At 39.7% G+C, this 24439-nt stretch overlaps 1 long non-coding RNA gene across 1 annotated transcript; it reads right to left on the bottom strand.

Annotated features, from left to right (window-relative positions):
- Nucleotides 1–384: 384 nt before the first annotated feature.
- On the bottom strand, nt 385–5886 carry LOC115611907. The gene is made up of 3 exons (XR_003992753.1): nt 5754–5886; nt 1070–1095; nt 385–640 (listed from the first exon to the last, which is right to left on the bottom strand). It is a non-coding gene; the product is annotated as an uncharacterized LOC115611907 (long non-coding RNA).
- Nucleotides 5887–24439: the final 18553 nt, after the last annotated feature.

The following is a 24439-nucleotide window of genomic DNA, read 5'->3' on the forward strand; positions in this document are numbered from 1 at the left end:
TTTTAAAAGAATCTGAAGCCTAAAGCACTAAGCTTTTGTACATTGTTCAGCATCCCATTCCAGCTTTCTCTTGATGGGTAGGCACAAACTAGCTGAATTAAAGGCCGAGGTTTAGGCTGCTGTCACAGTCAAAGCTCTGTGCTTTGTGTGCTACTCAGTCCTATCAAATCTGGAGCTTTACATGAACAAACACCTACAGAGAGAATCCTGGCCTAGCCAAGGCAGAGTCATAGCTCAGACTATAGTATTGATTTGTATCATGTCAATATAAATTTAAATATAATTGAGAAGGATTTCTCATTTCTTTCAAAGCTTCTACCACCAATTCTGAGGCTAAATCCTTTATGGTACAAATATTTGAATGTCACCTTCACTCACCTGCTGCACGTTTTCAGCATGGCACTGAAGAGTGGTTGAAATGTATATGGTTTTGCTCCTCTTGAACTCTTGCCTTATCATTAACATCATTTTGGACAACACTGCTTCCTTAAAAGTCTCATTTTAAAGGGTTTTTTCAATTATTTATATATGCAACTGATTTGTTTTGAGATAAGGTGATCAGGACTGTATGCCTTTCTTTAATTGTGTCCACTTCTTCACCATTTTTCCAGTCATCAAATCCTCTTTTACCTGCAGATCCCTATCAAACATAAGAGACAAACACTGCACTGCCACAACAGTTTACATTTGCATAACCTCCAATAACCTCTGTGCTGTAGAAAATGTGAGATTCTCACCAGTGCAAGTTGTAAATGTATCTGTTTAGCCAAGCTGCCAAAATATGTATTTCATATTTTAGCTCGGCAAGTTCTTGATCCAATAAGGCTCTCATTACATTTCCACTGTTCTACAAGCACTTCATCTTAAGGAAATCAAACTGGTAAAAACTAGTACAGTTTTTAAACCCAAAGACCTCGAGTCAGTGGGTGTTTGGAATACAGATGAAGTGGGATCACCCAGGGTTGGCCTCCTCAGGAAGATACCTGATAATTTCCATGTTACATCATCCTTGAATTTCAATCATTTCCTCAATAGTTGCACTAACAACAACGAAATCATTGAACCTTACCATTTTCCTCCACATCAACATGCACACTAGAAGAAAAAAAAAAAAAAGGTAAAAGAAAAAAAGTTTCTGCTGCTGCAAAAACATTGTTAGATCTTTTAAAACAGTGCATGAAAAATAAAATACCTGGTATAGTCTGCCATACTATTGCAATGACTCAAGTCTGAAAACGGCAATAATTTTTTCTGAATGACAGACCGAGAGGTTGCTTACTTGGTTATCACACAGCAATTTCACAGCTACTGGGTTTCATTACTCCCTTCCTTCCCAGAAAGATTTCCTTCATATGAAAGACCTTTCCTACTTCAAGTTCTTCTCTTTGCCTGAATTCTTCATTATGCTATTTGTGGTGCTTATTTTTCCCTTGTTAGGCAGAAAGCAGGGTCGCAATGAAAGCACTACATAATCAAGTGTGTTTCAACAAGCTGAACAGATTTCTACAGCAAACCCCCAGGAAAACTAACTGCAGCCCCCTCCACTCTTACCAGCTGCTGCTGTGCTTATGTTCTAGATAAGAGACTTGGTGATCTCCTCTATGGCCTTGCCTTTGAGGGAATGGAACAGCAGGAAAGTAGGTTTACTTATACTTTACCCTGACCTTTAAGTGAGAAGCCTTCCCTGTAGAGTTATATGCTCACAGTAGACCCTGATAAATAGACCGAACAGAGTTAAATGAAATTCATTAGCTTTGTTGTCTGTAGAGGGCCTTTCTTGTCCGGCTCCTGGGGGTCCATCATTTGCAAACTCGCTGCCACTAGAGGGCAAACGTGACCAAGTCATTTGACAGAAGAAACCTCTCCACATTAATATATAATCAGTTTTAATCAAGGCTTATTGTGTGAGAAAAAGCCTCTTTGTCTAACTGTACCTTTAGAAACGATACAGTAATGGTATCTTTTCCCAGGCATAGCAATATCAGATGCACTAAAAGTATTCACAGCCGTAACTGTGCCAAAACACATTGCCACTTCATTGCATGTGTCCCTAAGAATTTTATAAATATGCAAGTCAAACATTCTTCTCAAAGAAGTAAAAATCTGGTAAACATCTTGATATGATTCAATCCAATAGAAGTGAAAACAAACCAGGTACATTTCACCTCGTGGAAAAGAATTCTTTTGAAAAATACATTCACAGTAACCAGTCAGAGGGTTTCCAGAAAATTGTTGAGATCCCACTCTGGGAATCTCCTATTAAAGGAGGAGGTGATACAATGAAACATCTAGGCTGACTCCCTCTACAAGGCACCTGCCTGGCTTTCATTTCATTCTGAATGAGCACTTTGGCAGTTCAAGTCTCATTCAATAGCTCTTTATAACGGCTTCAGGGTCTGTTTCTGGAGATAATCATCACATAATATGGGCATTTAGCTACTCGAAGTTAGGATACAGAGGTAGTTTCTAGTGTAACAAAGTGAAAGGAAGATAGTAAAGAACACACATAATGTGTAGGGAATAACTCAAGATGTAATTTAAACTACAAGGAGGAAATAATATTTTTTTTAATAATTTCTTGAAAGGTTTGTGCAGGTTTTTTTCCTAATGAAAAGATGATGGGTTTGGAAAGATCCTGCAGTTGTAGAAGCCTGTGGAACTGGTATCAAAGCTCAGAAGCTGGCTTGTTTGTTCTCCCCTTAATGTAAGCAAGGCAAAATTTTTCTTTAAAGAGAGGTCCAGCTTCATAAATGCAATGAGATGCAATTCCACTGGTGTGTCTGGAGTTGCATCTGCCTCTGGTAGCAGGAAGTGTGACCCCCCCCCCGTGCCAGAATTTTATAAAGATTAGCCCAGCAACCACATAAAATATCAAAAGCTACAGGAAATTTTCAGCATTTTCCTTTACCTCCTCAGAAGGGAGGTTGTCAAAGTAGCTGTCTGCTAAACATATCATCTGCCTTACTATAGAAAGAAGGATGTCAACACTACATGTCAAATACAACCCTGAGATATATTTTTTAATGGGCAGGATCTGACTTAGACAGATCCCAAATCTCTCTGCAATTACCTGCATCTGTAGGAAAGGCACAAAAAGATTTATCTTAAAGAGCTCTCGAACTATTTTCCAGTCTTGCTTTTTGTGACAGAAGCAAAGTAAAAATCTTAGGAAAATATTTTCAAAGACATTGTTTGAGGAGATTGTAAGTTTTAGTTGTTCCTTTGCCTTCACACCAGGAATAATTTGGCTAGTGATGGTTTGCTCTCAGCCACCACCTCTTCTGGATGTCTAGTGACCCTTCTCCCATGAGCCCTAGCCCTCTGTCGGCACCCAGACACCATATCACATGATGGCTTTCAGAAAAGAGAATACTCAGAAGTGGACCAATGCCACCAGACCTATTCATATGCAACTAAGCCTATTACCTTCAGAAAAAGCATTTGAGATGATGCAATGTCAGTTGAAACAACCGTCTACCTCTACACTATTCCTTAGGCAGGGGCCTTTCAAGCACAGGAAGGGAGGGCACAGAAACACAAGCACATTAAGAGACAGCTGGACACTTCCAAGACGTTTCAGCTTATCAAGTGTGCCAGCAGTCTCCTGACATAGCTATCAAGGGACATGCCATGGAAGTGAGAAAAGACACACCTTCCTGAGGCCAGCGTTCACATGGGCACAAAAGGCAAATGAATTCATTCCAGCCAACACAGACTATCATATTTTCCTATCTAGTCTTTCTTCCTGTTCAAAGCATATTTCACACCAGCAGTAACGTGGCTTAAAGCCTAAACCCTTCAACAAGAGCTCTAGTTTTCAGGAGCCCTTTCTGCAGGTAACGGGAAGTCCTGTCAGCCAGGCGTGAGAATCACCACATTTCATAGCTGGTTTCTCAGGTTCATTTTTCACAACCCACTGCTCATGGTCACTTCAGAGCTGTATCCAGCTTTTTTACAAAAACTTTGTAAAAGTTCACAGAGGGGGAAAAAAGGAGAACCAAGCCTTTATAGTTAAAGGGGTTTTCTTTTTTTTTTTTTTTTCCTTTGTAACTAACCTTTATTCTCTCCTGAGTTAGATTCACTAAGCATATAAAAATGTGCTTTGGTGGACCAGGGAAGTAAATCTCTGGACATGTTTTGCAAGTGCCTCTATGAATTCTTAAGAAGAACACCAAGAAACTGCTCATAGTTAAGCCAGCAGTGCACAAGTATTACAGGATGAGACAGCACGTCAGCTGCTCAGCACACCTCATTCCCTTCCTTTCTCCTTCTTTCCGTACTTAGACACAAGAATAAATACATAAATAAGTGCTGTAGAATATGATTGTCTGAAACTGTATGAACAAGATTTTCCCCCCTGTAGGGGAATTCTCAGCTGGGTGGGTAAATTCTTGCCATTCTGGAATGGGCTGCCTGCATGTAGCAAGTCATCCTAGCCCTTTCTTTTCCTATGTTTCTGGTATCTTTCTCTTGCTATCATAAGCCAATTTATTCTGTAATGGATGTGTATAAATCTAGCATATCTTAAATTTTTAGAAGGGGGGAAAAAGACTTTGAAGTGTCACGTGAATTACATTTTCAGAGTATGGTGGTCCTTAATGGGGCAAAAGTATTTCAGAAATGGAGCACCACTGCATTCTGCTTCTCAGCTGATGCACATGTGTACATGGCCTGAGCACCCTCTTCAAAGAGAGAAAATGTTTTCTTCCTTCTAGAGAAAAGGATGCTCCGGTGCCAAACAAATGGGCAACCTTCTAGGAACTGCTCCCCAGACAGCATCTCTGCAATTGCTTCTGGTCAAAGACAGCACAAGAATTCAGTTTTTCACAAAAGAATTAGGTAGAAAATCTTTAATTATTAAAAGAGTGTGAATTAAGCAGACACTGTGCTGCACCTACAGTGCCGTGGTGAGAAGGCACTCTGTAAACAGAATTATTATTTCATCAACACAGTAGACTCCTCACTTAATGGCTCACTAACTGGGCCAGAGATGAGATTTGATGTGAAGAAATCAATGACTCAAAGCGAGAGATTCAGCAAATATGAAACACCTAGCGCTTAGCTCTTAGGATTGCATATTGTCTCCTGTGGAAGTGACTCATATCATGCAGGGAGAAAATAACACTCCTGCTGCTGCGTCCAACTGTATCCATAGGAGATAAGACTGAACTGATGCTTGCTAGCACTAGACTCCCATACTTTCGGGGTTTTTCATTTGCTTTTTGGTGTTCTACTTCTGTGCTATAGCTGCTAAATAAATAAGCACTGCAACTTCATATTTCTTAAGTGGTCTTAGTGTCTTTTTTTTTTTTTTTTGGTAATTCATGACATCAAAGTCAGTATTTCTTAGTAGTGGTAGCCTTATTTTGGTGTCCACCAGATGTATACATCAATGAGGATGACTCTGCTGTACTGCAGAGCAGAAGCACCAAAGGGCATCCTGCAAAATTAAATGGTGAGAATAATGAAGTCTTTCACAATTCCTCTCTGTTCTAACCATTATAACAACTCGAGAGAGCAGATAAGATATTTTCAACATGTGGCTATAGGTGCATGACTCTCTTTCAGACAGCTGGCTAGAGGGTAAATGGCAAGAGCAATAAGTATCTGTCTCTCCTCCCTGGGAGTGAGCATGATTCATGGATGAAGAATACTTTATTTTCCTACTCACCAGCATACTGAGGCTTTACTGTGAAATTACTTCTGAAGTTTTCCCCTTCTCGTCAGTGCTAATTTAGGGATATAAAACTCACCAAGCTGGCTCACTTTTCACTGAAGTGATTTCAGCTTCTCTTCCAGATTCCCGGGGAAAATCTCAGCTTTACATTCATCAGCTCCTAATGCAAAACAACGAATCTGACTCTGCAGAGAAAGGTTCCTGGTGCAGTCGGGAGTATCTGTGCAAAGAGGGAGAGGCAAGTTAAACTGCAGAGGAAATCCTTCATTAACAGTGCCAACGGACTGTACAAAACCTAACTAATTCACTGAAAGAAGGAAGGATTAATACCCCTTTTTACAGGGACGAAAGTGAGATAACAGAGCAAAAAAACAGGCAAATTAACAGCCAGAATCAAGGCAGCTTCAGTTCCACATCCGTTCCCACAAATGAAGAGCCAAATTTGGACAGAATATCTTCAATTACTATGGTAGTTTGTTTATTTGTTGCTATAGAAGGAACAGCCCAGCAAAATTTCTCTCAAACAATTTTTTCAGAATATCTTGTCGCTTCTCGTTTGGATTTTTTTCCTATCAACATGCATTTTTACCAAATAGGACCGTTAACAGTTAACATGACAGAAAACAATTATAAATTACACAGAACTGTGTTGAAACCAGATTGCCACCTTTCATGCATTTTTGAAGAAAATCTGTCTTTCTGACACACCTTTCTGGCTGCATTTTGTCATGGGGGGATAATACTGCACAGAAATACACTGTTGAAAAATGGCAGCTTCTAGTGCTTTCCTCAAAAAAAGCAATAACCTTTTTCTACACATAATTGCACTAAATGCACCAAGAGCACATAATGGACAGGAATACAAAATGAATCACAGCATTTCTATATGAAACAGCTGTTCTATGAACTGGCCATGATGATTTTTGACTATATGACTGCATCTGTAGTTTGGAAACAATTAGCCAGAAGCAATTATTTATCTTGAGTTGTCACACTTGTTTTATCAGCTCTTCAGGGGGTTCATGTGTAATCATAGAACTTGCAGAGCTGAAAAAGGAAGATTTTCCTGCTCCAGTTGGACCAAGAAATAAAATGCAAATCAATGACAGCATGTTTAAATAAAATTTGTACGATCCGATTTCATCTATCATTTTCTTCTTTTCCTTGTTAAGACAAAAATATTACATGCTCTCAAAGACTCAGGAGATCTCAAAATATATTTAGTAGTCACACCAGTATACTGGAATCAGGAGAATGCAAATAAATCCCATCCTTCATTGCCTCATACTTTCCACTCCTCTAATTTGCAGTGGTAAATTTGAAATCTGAATAGTCTCATTTTTCAGAAAGCACTGAGCACTCCCCAGTGCCTTTTGCAGCCACTGGGATGTGCCGCTGTGACATTCAACACCTATGCAAATCTGGGCCGAGTTATCTGCAGTGAGACAACTAATGCAGCTAAGAAAGAGAGTTGTTTTGCCATCTCACAAGGGAATGAAATCTCTGTAGTGAGCTGCTGGCTCTGTTAGAGGTAACTCAACAACATTACAATAATGTAAGCAGCCTTAGCAATAGGCTAAAAGTCATTAGGAGGTTGGTTTTCAGAGCATATCAGGAGAGGATATATGGTAGTGTCATGCATTCAGGAAATCATGTTCAGGTTTTATAAACCACAAATGCAAATAAGGCCTGGCAAGCTTTATACTGTGAACACATAAATAGATTTAGCATATGTAACCCATTGTGCAGCTCATCTGGAGAATTAATACTGTCCAGGAAAAGATATGCAAGTGTAGTAAAAGTTTCTGAGCCGCATGAGGTAAACAGGACTCAGGACAGTTATGTCAAGCTTTCTAATTTCATGTTTCTGAAACAAGAACCAAGACACAAATGTCTCGCCTATGCTGTTGGCATTAGGCATCATTTTCTAGGACATCCTGAGCCATTAGCCAAGTGCAGCATAGATGCACAGAAGAACTTGCTGCTGCTTGCTATTAAGTTACCTGGCTGCTTGGGTATGGGCCACTGCCTCTGGGCAGTCGCTCTGAGCACTCAATTTGGAACCAATAAGCATTGCTTTTCAGGAAACTAGTAAATTTCAGACATTAACTGCTCAAGTATGTATTAAAAGGCTTATTTCCATTCAGAGCTGATTTCAAACCACCCATTTGTGCTCATACAGTTCTTTTAAAATTAACTATTTTATAGATAAACTTTTTTCTCCTTTTCTTTCAGAAGCAGCTTTTGAACGTGCAAGCAGACTGGGGATCTGTTTGCGCTTTCACTGTTGAAACATTCACCAGCCTCCTGTGCTGAATCCTGATTGACCAGGTCCTCCACACTGCCAGGCTTGTGTCCTAAACACAAGCTAGCAGGAGCTAGCACTGCTCCTGCTGTCACTTTGCTTCTGCTTCCTGGGCACAAAACCTTTTATAGAAAAGGGGCTCTGGGGCCCAGCTGCTATGGGTGCACAGGACAGGCAAAGAGCTGAAAAGCGCCTCATCCTGAATGCTGAACACGAATACTCTGCCTCACAGCTCAGGGGGTAATGAAAACCGAAGACACAATGGGATTTTGCACTAGATTTCAGAAAAATCCAAGCTGAGCTGACAATCTAAGCACTTCTCTGTCAACAAAGGCTGTTTGGGATTTACAAACTCCTGAAGAGTCTGATTTATTTGGTATGCTTTGAGCAATCTTAATGCATGCCAAGTTTTTATTCACAGCCATGGCATTTTGCATAATACCCGAGTATTTGCTTAGGAAGTGGTAGACCTGGATTCCAGGCTTTTCCCTGCTGAGGAGGGCTGAAACTACGGCTTCCACCTCCTGTGGGAAATGCAGGGATTGGGCCAGGCAGAGCCTACAAAGAAGCACAAACCTGGATCCAAGTGGAAGAGACCCAGGACCCAGTTTCTGCTCCCTGGGATGTTCAAACATTTAACGTTAGATGGCATCTGGATTAAAAAACAAATACAAGCCAGAAATAATCAAGGACATAGAGACTGGGACCAAGAATACATCACTCTTGGCCAAGCTCGATAATCACTAGGTTAGATAATGATGCCAGTCCTCTTGGCAGACCTTATCTGCAACATGGTGATGCAATTATATTATTTCAGTTCTGCAGCAGCTTGAATGCCACGAGGTATGTGTCCCTGTACTGCCCCTCCATGGCACAGTGCAGGCATGCTTTCTTCTCTTTTATGGAAGCAGTTTGGTACAAAGTACCTTACCGTTCCTTGGGTCAGAGAGAAAATATACATAAGTCAGTAACATTAATGTAACTGCAACTGCTTCACTGTCATTATGCATTTCTAAATTGGGAGTGTACATATCCTTGGTATCCATGGTACTGTCTGCACCTGGAGAAGGAATCCTTCCCATTTAATTTCAAAGATGTTCCATGATTACAGCAGTCATCCATTTAATTGGGGCATCATGCCCCTGTTCCAAGTAATATTTAATTAGGTCACAGAAAAAGGAAAGCAAAATGAAGAATCCCCTACCCAGGAATTAATACCCTAAAGAATCTTTAGAATAAATATCCTTGGGAATTTTAGAGTAAAAATAATGTGACAAGGAATAGTAAGATGTTATAATTCATCTGCCCTTGCCTTTATCAGCACATCTCATCCTCCCCACAATGGGGATGAGATTTGCTGGACAGCTGCATTTCCAGGATAGCACCCTGTGATCAGAAAGCATGCAAGAGATACTGCCTCATTCCTCTTCCCTTGATGAAGGCTTTGGTGCACAAAGCCTTCTGCCTACAGCCCGGAGTTAAGTGTCTATGGGATAGTAAAGACATTTCCACCTGGCCTGTTTAAGTGGCTCTGAGCACAGCAGCTTCCGTGAATCCCACCCTTGAGCCCTAGTGATCCTATGAGGTATCAGGGCACCCAAGAGTTAGATACCTTGACACCAAGAATGAAATGTTTTGCATCTTCTTAGAGAATTAGCCTTCAGTTTTACCCTGTGCAATTTCCCATCTAACTGAGCAGTTTCAGCACAGGTGCATTTAAGCCTGTAAAGCATTCAGACTTCATAGGGATGTGGAGAAGTTCCTAATATTCAAGTATCAAAGACAATTAAATGACCTCCTAGGAGAACATGAGTCGTCTTTGCTAGCTCTCGATATAAGCCACTTGCCCAACAACAGCCATGAGCAGTTGTTGCAAGGGTTAACTACAATGCAGTTTGTCTCAGTGGAAATGACAGACACTTGCAAATAACCAGGAGAGATAGTAGTGCAACATTAAAAGTAGGTCACCACAGTTTCCACAATAAACGTGTCCTTTTTTGACATTAACCTGCCTTTGACTCCCAGTCCACAGAAGTTAGGTCATTTCCAAGGAAGTCTGCCACATTGAATGTGCAGTTTTTAAAACTTGGTGTTATGGCTGTGCTATTATTTTGTGGCATGCACTGCTTGCACAGCAAGATTAGAGATCCATTTCCAAAATTAGGGTCAAATTTATAAACCCACACACAGTGCACTGTCTCTTATTGTAACAGGATTTTTTCCTTCATACTGTTTCCTGTTTAATGCAAAGCGAAATTCCATTTCATCTTTAGTAAACCTTCCAGCTGAAATATAATTTTGACTAATAAAACCTCCATAAACACAATCACATTCGTTATGTATGACTGCAAAAGTCAGACCTTCATAATAACACCTGGTATGACTGGCAGCAGCAAGGTAACCATGGACACTGCTCTTAAAAAGAAAAGATAAAAAATTCCATCCCAGTAATTTGAAAATACTTCTTCTCTTTTGAAAGGGAAAGTGAAGAAAAAAATAGTTACAAGGTCTATTCCCTTATCAGATACCATGCCTATTATTGGTAATATTAATATTATCATAGTTTTAACTGTGGTGCTTGGAAACACCAGCCTGAGGTCAGGGCTACTGAGGTCAGAGAGCTGCTTGAATAGAAGTGATGGTCCTTGTCATCAAGGACCAGAGTCAGAACAAACAAGACAAACAAGAGTAGAAGAAAATTGCTTTTATCTCCATTTTTCATATAAAGGAAAAGAAGCACAAGATGACAAATCTTTAACTAGTATAAGTCAGTACAGTCTCATGGGCTTTGCCTTCTTTGAAGTGGCTGTTTTTCTGTATCTACTAAGCATAGTAAAGGTCATCAGAAGCATTGGACTAGTTCGTCCTGCAAAAGCAAAATTATATCCATGTGCTCACTGATCTTTTGCATTACTTTCAGATTCTAAATAAACATATTTTAAATAACAGTTTCTATAAAGTCTGATCATAAAGCAGACTGTTTTGCTGACATTTTTGTTGTCTACAAAAACCTCTCCAGTTCTGGAATTCCAGAAAATTACATCCCTTGAAGAGCATCAATTTTATGTGTGCATTTTCCCAGTCAACTTGCTTTCTCTCTTTTTGGATGGGTGTCACAAACTGGTATTTGGGTTGACCCAACTCAAACCAGATATTGCCTTTTTTGCTTGAATTACTTTTCTATCGCACCCTGTTTCTGCCCTTTGCCTTTCTCCATACTGACAGCTTTGCCAGAATAAATCTTAGCTGTTCAGCCAGATGTGAAAACAGCCTGCAAACAAGGTTAGTGTCCTTTTTTGGTTAGGTATGTTTAGCCCAGACTCCAAAATCCTGACCAGTGTGTCAGACTGTTTTCACATTTCTTATTCTATATTACCAAAAGGTGTCTTTGAATCATTAGGTCATCTACCTGTAAATAAGCCAAAAGTTTGGTAATTATGCTAAAAAATAAAACTTTATGTCGCACAATGCACATAATTTGCCTAAAATATGTAAAACATTATCCCCTTTCAGTCCCATATAAACTAAAGGAATCTTTCCAAGATTTTCTGGGTAATCTGAATCCAAGCAGATTAAAAATGATACAAAAGATATAAAAGGCAATAAACCTGTAGTTCACTGCAGCCCATGGAGTGCTCCCTAGCACTTGTTTTGAAATTACTTCTGTTGCAGTGGCGAGTGAGCATTTGAGCTCGCTCCTGGAAACAAAGACTGAATTATTATCTCTGCTGTGGAGGGAATGTTTTAATTTCTTGCGTTACAGTCACTTGGAAGTTCGTCACCTAGCCTGCAGATGGAGAGAGAGGGCTGTGGTTAACGCACTTGCGGCGTTCCCCACAGAGTTACGTGCCTGCACTTTGGAACTAAAACTCAGCACTGCAGTTCTCACAGATAAAGCAGGACATGGACTAACAGCGTGGCATATGCATAACTGAACAAGTATTTCCAAAGGCACATTCTAGTCTCGGCCATACCATTGGGAATAGGGCTTTGAATATCTGCATATATTGACTAGAATAGTGTCAGACCAGGAACTTCTTACCTGATAGGAACTTCTGAGTGTTGATGCCATGGTATGAAGGAATTCAGAAAATGAAGTTATTTTCTTCTGCTTAGTGACTGATATCACCCCACTGTTTTCACAGCACTGAAAGTCTGCTCAGTATCTCTGACACTTCTGTCATTTCTAAAGCCTAAGTCAGGTGGCTGAGACGTGCATTTTAAAAAAAGAACTTAATCTTACTTTCCATTTTCTGATCACTTACGTATAATTTTTAACACAAATATTGGTCCAACAAAGCTATGATCAGAATAAAGAGATTTTTGATGCAAAATTTGAAAGGATTTATACACTAAACCTTCAAATGATTTTTTTTTCCCAAAGAATTAATGTATTTGTATATAGGAAGAGAGATAATGAGCTGTAAGTATTGGTATATGTATTCTTACCCCAAAAGCATTCTTACAGAGAATAATTACTCTGTAAGAAAGAGAAAAAAAATGAATTCAATGCATTTACAGACAAATCCAGAGATAAGCAGCATGTCCTCCTTTTTGAAGTTTTCCTTATGCTACATTCAGTGTTCACTGCTCTGCACTGAGGACAGAGACTCCACTAGAGCTAACAGAAGTTCTCCCACTGGGAGCAGAAATTCCTCCTGCAAATACCAAGATGACTGTATCTTCACTTGACCCCCTAGTCTTGTTACCACTAACCACCCCTCCAGCACCTTTGACACTGAAGTGCTCAGTTAGGGATGTATTCAAAGTCTCATTGCCTTAGCTTAATTTTAGTAACTTCCTGAGTGATTTTATAACATCTTGCCCACCTTGCTGCAATTTTTAACCAAAGAAATTAAATATTTGTATCTTAGGGATGCTTTGATACCAGTCCGTGATCACTGGTGCAGACCTGCCCTGTGCTTAATGAGAGGGACACACAAGTTCCTTTAAACACAGCATACTATCTGAATTAAGGACATTTTAAACTGTTCCCTGAAAAGCAATGGAAATTATTTTCAAAAATAATAATTATTTCAAAGGCAGGTTTCTCATCCAGCCCTTCTCACTAAAGTGATTTATACAAAACTTTAGTTATCTCATTGTAGAAGATCGACTGATCAGCAAAAAACCAACAAAAAAAAAGGGAAAAATTACAGAAAACAAAAGAATAGTTTCTCATAAACAGTTGCAGTGCAGAATGAGCAGCTTTCTGTATAACTGTTCATTTGATAGCACTGCTACAATCCTGTAGAAATAGAAGCATTTTGAATTAAGAAAAAGGCAGTACTTCTGCTCAGAATTAAAAACATCAAGCTCATCCCAGGTGCTGTAAACACCTTCTACAAACATGATTTCATAAATACAAGAATTGGGTTAAACTATTCAATGATAGACCTCATTGTATGTTTCTTGAAAATGTTCCTTTTAAGGCATATTTCTTTAGAAAACTATGTTTCTTCATGCAATATTTGCATCTAAAGTGTATTTTTCCACTCTGAGTGAACTGGGAGATGATTAAAAAATCAGCTTCATTATGTCCCATCACTTCTTGAAACTATTACTGGAGAAAGGATGGGATTTCAGTAGGATTTTAACTGATTAGATAATGGGATGCAGAAAAACCCTCCCTGCGATGTTTGAAAGGGTCTAGCGGTAACATTAAGGATCCAATCACCAATTCTATGCATAAACATGTGCTAAAACATATAAGTAGATTTTGAGCCAACAAAAGTCCAAGAATCAGAGCCCATTCTTCTCTATTTATAAGAGGATTTACCAGTATGAAATTTAAACCCAACCTTTTCCACATCTGTATAGCATACAGACATGGCTCATCCTTTCTGTTTTTAGGGACATCAGGTTTACTGAGATTCACTTTGGCTTTACTCTCACACATACCTTACAGTACCTATTTCATTTAGTACATCCTCTTTAGAAAGAGGTTTGTGAAGTTTCTCTGGATGCCACTTGCTTTCTTCCATCTCTGTCAAACAAAACATAGACATCTAAGGATGCTTCCTTTACAATCTGGTCTGCAGCTTTGGACTGTGAAGCAGTCAGGGGTTTGTATTTTTGTCACAGAGTAGTTTTTAAACTTAAACCCTAAATCCATAGTTTAATACCACTCACCTATATATACCTTTGAATGAACAGGAGTGGGTCAGTGAATGCTAGGGTCTGGCGTGGACTTCTCTATGGTCTGAAAGTGTCCTTTCAATAGGGAAATGAAAACACCAGCAGATTAAAGGAGCTGAAAAAGTAGAATGAATAACGGATTCCCAAAATGAGATGGCTTTCGCTGTTTATCAGTTGCAAAGAAAGAACAAAGATGCATTAACCTGATTCAGCAGTTTGGTAGTTGGGTGATGTTTGTTTACATACAGCCGAGACCAGAATAGTAACATGATAAATGTTATAGAGGGCAACATCTTGTTTCAGTAGCTCAAACCTAATAAGAATCTACTTCCAGTTTGTGTAGGCTTCACAAACATGGGAGGGTGACTGAATGTTTGTACTGATTCTTTTACTGTACTATGGCATAGCTTGGGTTCTTTAAATAGTGATTAATATTATTTGCCTAGTCATGTTAGAATAAATGATGTCCATAGCAAATTTTCTCAGGTTGTATAAGAAAAAACTAAATTTCATCACTAAAAAAACTGTTACTAAGAAACATCTGGTTAGAAAGAATAACATTGCCTCCTGCATCTTTTAACAAAATCACTTAGAACTTCGCTCTTCTGCTTCTCACTAATTGGGGGGGGGGGGGGGGAGAACAAAACAACAGCTTCAAAATGGGTAAAATTATGGTTTAAAATATTTTTATTGTCTTCAAGGCACTATAATTTTAGTTTAGATAATGTTACTCTCCTAAACTTGAAGTTGTGCTCATTTTTCTCTCTCTGCATCTGCATTTTTTTTCCTCAGGTACAGATCATGCATTTCTCCCATCTTTTGCTTTTACTTCAAGTTTGATTTTCTTAGGGACAGCTTTGTTCAGCAGCAAGCAGGCAGTCATTTTAGCTTCTTTATTCCCCTTACCCCTCATTCTCAGTCATATTCTGTGTTTTGTGGATATAAAGGATACACCTAAGGTGAGTTGAGACACTATTCATAAGATCTTTGTGCCCACCCCCACCCCAATAACAATAATCAGAGACGAGGTGTCCTTGTTCTTTCCTTGCTACCAGAACATTCAGGATTGACAACTCTATACTGAGTTTCTCAGCTAATCATACATGTTCTGGTGGAAATTATTACCTTTATTACAAAGCTGTGTATAGATACAACTAAATGCTCATCTTCGCAATAAAGAATGTGCTCGTCTGTAAAATAATTACTCCATTATCAGGTGTGCTTTAAGTATTGTGAAGTTGCTAGTCATTTTTCCTATTCTGTGAGGATTATAAGAAAGAACTTGAATTTCCAAAGTACAGGATTTAAGACTATCAATTATTTCCTTCATGGGTCCCTCCCTTTCCAAAGAAAATAATCTCTTCTGAAGAAGGTGTCATTCTTATGACAACAGAGTGCAATATCACACATTCAATGAGAATGTTAGACCTAATTCAAAGTCCAAAAATTCGAAGTTCATGGAAAATACCCTATTAACATCAATGAGCTCTTCGTCAGCTCCACTGAACAAAAGCTTCCCCTCACACAAGGTCCTGATGATAGCTGTCAGGCCCTTGAAAGTTTTGATATCCTGGTTCCAGTTACATCAGCTCCCAGAGTAGCTCATCTTTACTGGTTTGGTATATTCAAGTCCTCCTTCCTTGCTTCAGAAGCATGTTTTATATAGCTTAACTTTCAGATATTTACTTCAGCTTGTTAAGATGACAAGCATTATGGGGACCATGCTAGCAGTAATATCCAAAGTCATATCTCTTCTAAGATACATAGGTTTTTGAAACCAAAGTGTTTCCCCCATGCCTCAAAATCCAGGTGATATTAAAAATTGAAAGAAATTATTGTGCGTAATTATCATTTCCTGCAAACGACATCCACTGAAATAACTTACGACTCTGAATGTTACATATAGCCAAACTCATTTACGCCTTCAGAAACATCAGGAAGTTTTTTGATTCAATAAATGCTCTTGAGAACTGATGGGCTAAACAAGGCTTCCCTGCCAGGTGTCCTCTTTTATGAAATCAAGCATCACAGGAACATGTCAAGAAAAAATGAAATTAAAACACTCACGAGCACCAGGTGTAGACAGAAAAGAAATAAATACCCCAGGACAAGAGCACAAAACAGGAAATCCAGCCAGGAAAATGACAGGTAGGTAACAGACCTTACAAGTACAGCAGATAAAGGAAAGAAAATAACATATGTACATCATCAGGGAAGGTGCCTTATATCCAATCCCCCACAATCTAACTCAACTACTTTTTTTTTTTTTTTTTTTTTTTGCATCCAGAATCATCATTGCAAGGGTTTTTTATTTAGAAATGGAAGCTAAACAGAAATCACAGCTGAAAACAGAACTGCACTGGAAAATATCCCAGTCCAACTGGGTACTGAATATTTATCCCCCAGAGGAGAAGCAAGACTTTAATGAAGACTAGTCCCAAACCCACAAACCTCTCTGCTCAAAGGCAGCAAACAGCAATAATTCAACCTGCATGAACCAAAGCTGAAATATTTTTCTGTGCCCCAAAAGAAGAATCACAGTGAGAGATACCCAGCATTTTTCACTAGAGACTCATCTTTGTTTACTACAATCTGTAACCAATACTGCCACACACTTCCACCCACAAGCCTCACACCCAGGCAGCACTATGGAAATGCAGTCAGAGATAGGGTAAAATAGGTAATGTCAGCTGAACCCAGGAAAGCCAAGTTGCAGAAGCAGCAACACTCTAGCATTCGCATCCCTGCCTCCCCATTCTCACTCTACGAACAATCCTGTTGACTTCGCCAGTGCTCTGGATTAGCCCATGCTATCCCAGCTAGACCACTTCCAGCTCTAATGTTTCCTGATGCTGGGCAGAGGGGTAATGTAATAAGTTGGTAGACATTGCAGTCAGCAGGAAACACTAGTGTTTTGGAGCAAGGGGTCTTTCTGGACACATTTGCTACAGTGTTTTTTTGATAGTCACTATTACTTTGAAGGACACGCTGATATTTTGATCCCAGATGAATGCATTTTGCTCCTCCAGCTCATTAATGCCAATCTCTTCTACAATAAATAAGCTCAGTAGCTGGTCTTCACTGGCCTCTCCTGGATGATTTATGTCATCAGCTTGCAATAAGTCATGCTGAAGTTTCCCTGCCCTAGATTCACTCCAGCATTCTAGCTAGTTTGGTGACTTCTTTCCAGTCTTTCAAATCCATTATTCAGCAAGCTGGTGCTGATGATGCACTTTCAGCAAGGTTGCTTTCATCTTTCATTGTGTTAAATGCAAATTGGATTTGAAAATGAAGGCGGACACTGCTGTAATCATACTGGCAGGTAACAGTGTTATTCAGCTGTCAACAGAATTCAGCCTAAATAGATCATGCCACAAGAAAGAAATTGTATCAATGACTTTGCTTTGCTTGTATTTAAATATTACATCAAACCAAATTGTCACAGGGGACAAAAAGTGAGCACAAGTTGCAAACATAGCATTCTTATTCTACATCCTTTCTCTTTTCTATTTGTCTTATTCCTTGTAAATCCAAGAGGAGTTCTCACAGTGCAAAATTTGTGCATTGTTTGCCAAAAAGATAGCAGGATGATAATAAGCCAGAAGAATCATTGCGTGTGGTCCTACTTTATATTGCTGGTTTAGATAAACTAATTAATTAAAATATTAAGAGCATGCTTTACACACACATACTCTTAAGTTCCAGAAAGCTAAAAGTAATGAAAGATAAAACAAAAGGTACAGATACATATTGTCGATACTGATTTGCTGGTCTTTTTATTATTTGTAATAACATGATGGTCTGCTTTTATCAAAGTAACTATTAATAATTAATCAATTGTATTAACCATTTCTGAACTACATGTGATCATACCCTCATGTGAAAAACAAGCCAACTGTGGCACAGTCAAAAATATCAATGAGTATTAACCAGATTTTAACAATTACTTTGATGAGTCCTGGTTCATGAATTGGACAGCATTAATTTTTCCTATCTTTGCTAACATTTTAATACTAAGGAACAATGCTCAATGTTTTTTCTTATTAATATGATAATATGCTGAGGCTTTCATTAAAGAGTGTAGTAGAGAGACATTTGACTTTATTTTTTGCAAAGGAGCAATTATTCCCTACAAGGAGGAAGACAGTACAGCTACAATCCCTCCAAAGACCAGATCGAACCCTCTGAAATGTCTCAGCACAGGACACAGCATTTAGCACAGTCACAGATGAAAAAAGCTTGGTTTTTAATTTAAGTGGTGACATTTTATTAACAAGTAGCAATGCCCTAAGAAGATGGGAGGGTTAAACACCTGGCTTGAGGTCTGGCAAGACATGCCCAAGGCTTTGGGTATGGTGTCAGAATCATTCCTGACATGTCTCATTTATTCTGGTCTTCTGTGCAAGCACCAAAGTCTAACTAACTGTCACGTTTTGATTGCAGCAAGCAGCTTTCTCACCCACTAAAGAGCTATAATTTTGTGCACTCGCCACTTACTACAAATGCTATCAGAAATGGAAATGAACACGCTGGAGAAATGCTTAAAACCTGCCACCCTTCTAGTGAAGAAAAAGTAGAAAGGAGTAAATAACCCTGTTGGCACAGTCAGAAAGGGAACTCAGCCTCTTGTCTTGCTTCTCTCCAAGCCAAGAAAGAAAACTCAGGAGTGCAGACCATACACACCAGGGTGTCTCCATACCCAAAGAGTTTCAGAGGTGGCCACTGCTTTGCACTGAGCCACTGATTCACCCATTCCTCTGCGTAGGTTCCCAGAGAAAACTGAAATCAGGTTTCCTCCATCTACCAGAGAAAAGTCTGACTAGACAGACAAAATTCAGCATGAAGCCAAGTGCTGCCAATTGACCTTTGACCTAAGTATCTTTACCCCTTCAAAAGCCACAGAAGTAGGTCAAAATGCCTCCTCAAGCTCTCACACACACCTACAATGACAGAGTCCTGGGCAAGCTTGGACCCAAGTGTTTTGCAGTTCAAGGATCTTGTTGTTTCAGCTGGAAAACAAGGAATTAATAGCACTTTGTACATATATATATATTTATACATGGGGGGGCGGGGCTTTCATTTGAAAGAAATCTTATTTATTTGTACCAATTTTAATCTGAATTTTTATTTCTTACCAGACCATACAAGAATAAAAGAAAATGTGCTGTGTACTCTAATTACATATGTATATCTGGTATGCTTTCTGCCAGACTGTGAGCACCTCAGTGTTTCAGTGTCACAAGAAAATTCACCAATATCTCTAAGAATTCCAATACTTGTATACTCTGACAGATGGAGGTAAACCTTTCTGGTTTTAAAATATACAAATTCTTAAATACACATTAATACTACAGCTCACTCAGCTCACAATTCCTTTACTGTGTCAAGGACTTCTTTGTGCATAGACATACTTCAGAGCTGGGGGCTGACACATTGAGAAATACCTACTTTCCCAACTGAGATACAGCAAACGGAGAGCTCTGCTGTGATTTAAATCATGAGCCTGCAGCAGAGGGCACTGTGAAAGCACTATATGCTACAGTACTGCTTTTCTGGGGAAAGGGAGAAAGAACATCCCCTCCAGGGGACACGTGTGCCTCCTTTACTGATGCTTCTCTCATTTCCCCTCCTGGAAAGATGACAATGGTTCCTCCTTTGAGCAGGCATCCAGGAGGCAGGCTTTTTTTATCACACCACGCTCCTAACAACAAGGCCAAATGAGTCTTTAGTGAATGGCTGCTGTCAATGAAACCTCCTTCCAAGTGAAATCTCTCATGGGCTGGTTCATGACTAGTATAGACAGCCCATCACTCCAGCCCCTGCAGCTGGTAGCACTGCTGAGAAGATGGAAGGAGAGCTATAAAACCATGGCTCTGGGAATCAGTACACACAAAACCAGTGAATAACACATGCCTGTACAACCAATGGATACGCCTGGTCCATAAAGTCTACTTGGGACTTTGCTGGTTTAACTTTCAAAAGGTCCCCGAGAGAAACAATGCCATTAAAATACAGGGTTTATAATCAGTCATTTTGATTTGGAAATTGAAGGCAGCTCTCCCTTGCTCTGCTTTTATATTCTGCAATATCAGATATTCCCAAACACCCTACAAAGAGGTTAAACCTGCAGAGCTGAGATAGTGAATACTTACAACAGTGTTCATCAGCCAGCTTCTCTGAATTTATCAACAGCTCTTTGCAGGAGGTATCAACCCCATTTTCTCCATCTGCACAAGTGCTTTAAAGAATAATTTCAGAAAGCAAATGAACCATTGCAGAGCCATTAAAAGAATAAAATAATCCATAAGTAGCAGTAAAAAAGCACAATAATGAGCACCTAATGTTATTAGAAAAGTCAGTTGTGTGTGGACAAAGGCTGGCTGGCAAATGAGAAAAATATTTGCTCACCGTGACTGATCTACAGCAGAGCTACAGCCAATTGAACCAGATGGTGGGGCTGTTGTTTTGTAAACACACCACTTCTAGAACCAAAAAAGCCCAGTTAATCGACCATGGATCATGGGCCTATAAACTAAGCAAAGTGGTGCCTGCCCAGCAACGTTGGCTGACAGTTCCCATTAGGGAAGCAGTAAAGAAAAGTTCCTGGGTTCTTCAGGAGCCATGGAGTAATTCTGACTGTGAATCAGGTGGTGCAGAAAAGATTATATTCAACTTTCCGTGTCTGTGATGGAGAATACATTTTATTTGAATGGGCAGGCTTCACTTTTAATTCAATATTTTTAGTCTTTCACCTAGAACAGAAGCATATAGAGCTAAAAAGCTGTGCAGCTGCGAAACCTGTCTCTCACAGAGTGGGCTCTTTGGATGATAACTATAAAAAGGAAATTGATTATTGGTTTGAACTGCTATTTGACAACAGGTAATAGCGTTCTTAACTCTAGCACTGTGATGGTATTTAATCCATGGCTTTCAAAGAGATTTTCTACAAAACAGAAGATGAAAGAAATTTCCAAAGCAAATAGACATATTCATCAAGGGAAAACTCTGATTCCAGTAATTAGTCTGCAACAGCCTTCCCAACCCGTAGAACACATTATTTTGTTCATTGGCACAGCATCACACCTAACCCTGCTGTCAGTCCCATGAAGATTAATGACCCGATTAACAACTAGCAGTGGAGTAGCTCCATTAGGTACAACAGATAAGAACCAATTTCTAATTTCAGCATGCTGTAGGGAAGGGATGCCATCCAGAGGAACCTTGACAGGCTTAAAATGTGGGCCTGTGTGAACCTCATGAAGTTGAACAAGGCCAAGCGCAAGGTCCTGCACCTGGATCAGGGCAATCCCAAGCAGAGATACAGGTTAGGCAGAGACTGGATTGAAAGCAGCCCTGTGGAGAAGGACTTGGGGGTGTCGATTCATGAGAAGCTCAACATGACCTAGTAGTATTTGTTTGCAGCCCAGAAGCCAACCATGTCTTGGACTGCATCAAAAGGAGCGTAACCAGCAGGTCAAGGGAGGTGATTCTCCCTCTCTACTCTGCTCTTGTGAGACCCCCCCCCACAGTACTGTGTCCAGCTCCAGGGCCCTCAGCGTAAGAATGATGTGGGCCTGCTGGAGCGAGTCCAGAGGAGGCCACAAAGATGCTCAGAGGGCTGGAGCACCTCTCCTATGAAGACAGGCTGAGAGAGTTGGGGTTGTTCAGCCTGGAGAAGAGAAGGCTCCTGGGGCACCTGACAGCAGCATTCTGGTACTTAAAGGGTACCTACAAGATATCTGGAGAGAGACTTTTTCCAAGGACATGTAGGGGTAGGACAAGGGGGAATGGCTTTAAACTGAAAGCAGGTGGATTTAGATTAGACATAAGGAAGAAATTCTTTACTGTGGGTGCGGTGAGGCACTGGAACACGTTGCCCGGAGAAGCTGTGGATGTCCCATCCCTGACAGTGTTCAAGGCCAGGTTGAACAAGGCTTTGAGCAACCTGGTCTAGTGGAAGGTGTCCCTGTTCATGGCAGGGGGTTGGAACTAGATGAGTTTTAAGGTCCCTTCCAACCCAAACCATTCTGTGTTTCTATAAGAATTACAGTATCTTAGCTGACAGTATCTTCAGGTGTAGAATAAATTTCTGGGAATATTTTTTCATCTGTGTTTACAGAGAATAAACTTTATCTGACCACAAGATGGCCCTCATAGTATATTGTCTGTGGTACGGTATACAACATCCTTGCCTTGTTTATGATGCATAGCTCCTAATATTCTGGTTTCACTTCTTTTAAAATAGATAAAGTCTATTTCTCCTTTGTTACCTTTTCTTAGCAGAAGAGAAAGGAAACATCCTGAATCTATCAGATTAACTCACAGGCTGTGGGGGAGTCATGTTGCCTCAAGCTGAGTTTACGACTACATTGTCCCAGGGCACAGGACCTCGCACACTGGCCTCACAAAAGCCAGAAGCACATGAATGTCACTGCCCACTGGAACCTCTGCACAGCCACACATCCCACAATATAATTTTTGCACACCTATGGCCACTGCAAAAGAGTCAGTTGTGTGTATCTGGAAATAGAGGGCTGGCTGCCACCAGGTCAGATGCCAGGCGAGCACACCTTCTCCTTCCTCCCCCATTGGGATGTTTTACATCTCCTTCTTGCCATTGTATTCTCAAGGATTGTTGCTATTGCTTCTGCAGGCATATACAACCTGGCATTGTTTCACTCCCTGTGTTTTTTCTCCAATAGCTGTATGATCAGGCACAGTAACATCAAGCAAGGAAGTTGAATTGCTTCTTTCAGTCTCTGGCTGACTGGACCTCCTACAGCCTTGACAGGCCTCAAATATCTCCCTTTCGAGGTTGACGCCATTTTAGAATTGGGGAATTTCATAAGAGCACTTCTGTAAAGTTTAGCTCAAGATGATACAAAGCAGACCATGGAATTAAAGACCTATGCAGTCTTCTGCCTAGAAAGCTTGTCGCTTCCTGAATGTGTTCAAAAGTTTAAAATGGAAGTGCTACAATAAAGAGCGCCAGTGGGAGGAAGGACAGCTCTGTCTCAGGCCAGCTGAGAACCTTTCTAAAATCATGAAAACATGGGATCATTTCATGACAATGTGATGTTGATTTGGTGAAGTGTGGGGCTATCCCAGAACAGGATGGGGTACCAAGCACAATTTAAACATGGCTCTTGAATATAATAGCAGCAATAACTTACAGTCCAAATGTTAGTCATGTACGCCTACTCCCAGTGGACTTCCAGTGCTCCAAAATGGTGACAACAAGCACAATTTACAAAATATCTCATGACAAGAAAAAGAGCTGAAGGTTTTTCCATCCTTTCTAGATGTGTAGGTCTTAACAGGGGAATGAACTTTAATGTTTAGGCTTTGGGGACTCCAAACTTGCCAGCTTCACCCTCTCCAGCTTCAGTCTGTCACTTACCTTTGATCTGTGCTTGCAAGCTAAAATGCAGATATTTCAGACAGCAATGCTAATCTTACACAGTGTATTTGTTAGCAACATCTGTTTAGCTGATTACTGATCATATATCATTCAGTACAATGAAAAGCTTATGTGACGTATTAGAAAAGGCCCAATAATAAGTCAGTTCTTTAAAGGATGAAAGATGTATCCTTGAGCAGTTCCAGATAATTTAGCAAAAGTATTGAAGACACATTGAAACAATTATTTCTTGATTATCACCCCAACACATAGTTCAAATAGAAAAGCAAAGCACTTTATTCCATTAAAGAACAATAATTCAGGATCTGTAAAAACAGAAATAATTCTTTGTAGATATATAACTGCCAAAACCAGTTATAGCTAAATAGCACAGTTATCATTTTATGTAATCAGTCTACCTTTGTATCCTCTTTAAACTGCTGAAGATGTTGATTGATGCCAGTAATGCAAATTAAGTTCTCTATAAGGAATGAAATCTTATTCCTTCCTTCCCTAAGAAAAAGCATTAAGAAAAATAAAACAAATTGTACAGCATTGAATAACCAATCCATGATATTTTCATTGCATATCAGCACTTACATTTCTGACCTATAAGAGTTTGGGATACCAAAAGAAGCACAAGAAATAAACAACAGACCAAAGTCAATTTATCTCCATATTCTCTCTTGAGTTGGTGACTATCTACAAAGGGTGGAAGAAGGGAGGAATCATCTTCAGTTCTCTCCCAGCACTGTTACTGCTGTTACTGGACCTACTGAACTCTTTCAGTACTGAATTCAAAACTGAAGGCTGCGTATTTCTCTTAGCATAATTAACACACATGCATATCAGTAGCAGAATTCCACAGCCTTAAGCAGAGGATGGCCATCAAAATCTGGATATAAAAGAAATTTCCTTT

Source organism: Strigops habroptila, chromosome 8 (assembly GCF_004027225.2).
Source record: "Strigops habroptila isolate Jane chromosome 8, bStrHab1.2.pri, whole genome shotgun sequence".
Classification (NCBI taxonomy): Eukaryota; Metazoa; Chordata; class Aves; order Psittaciformes; family Psittacidae; genus Strigops; species Strigops habroptila.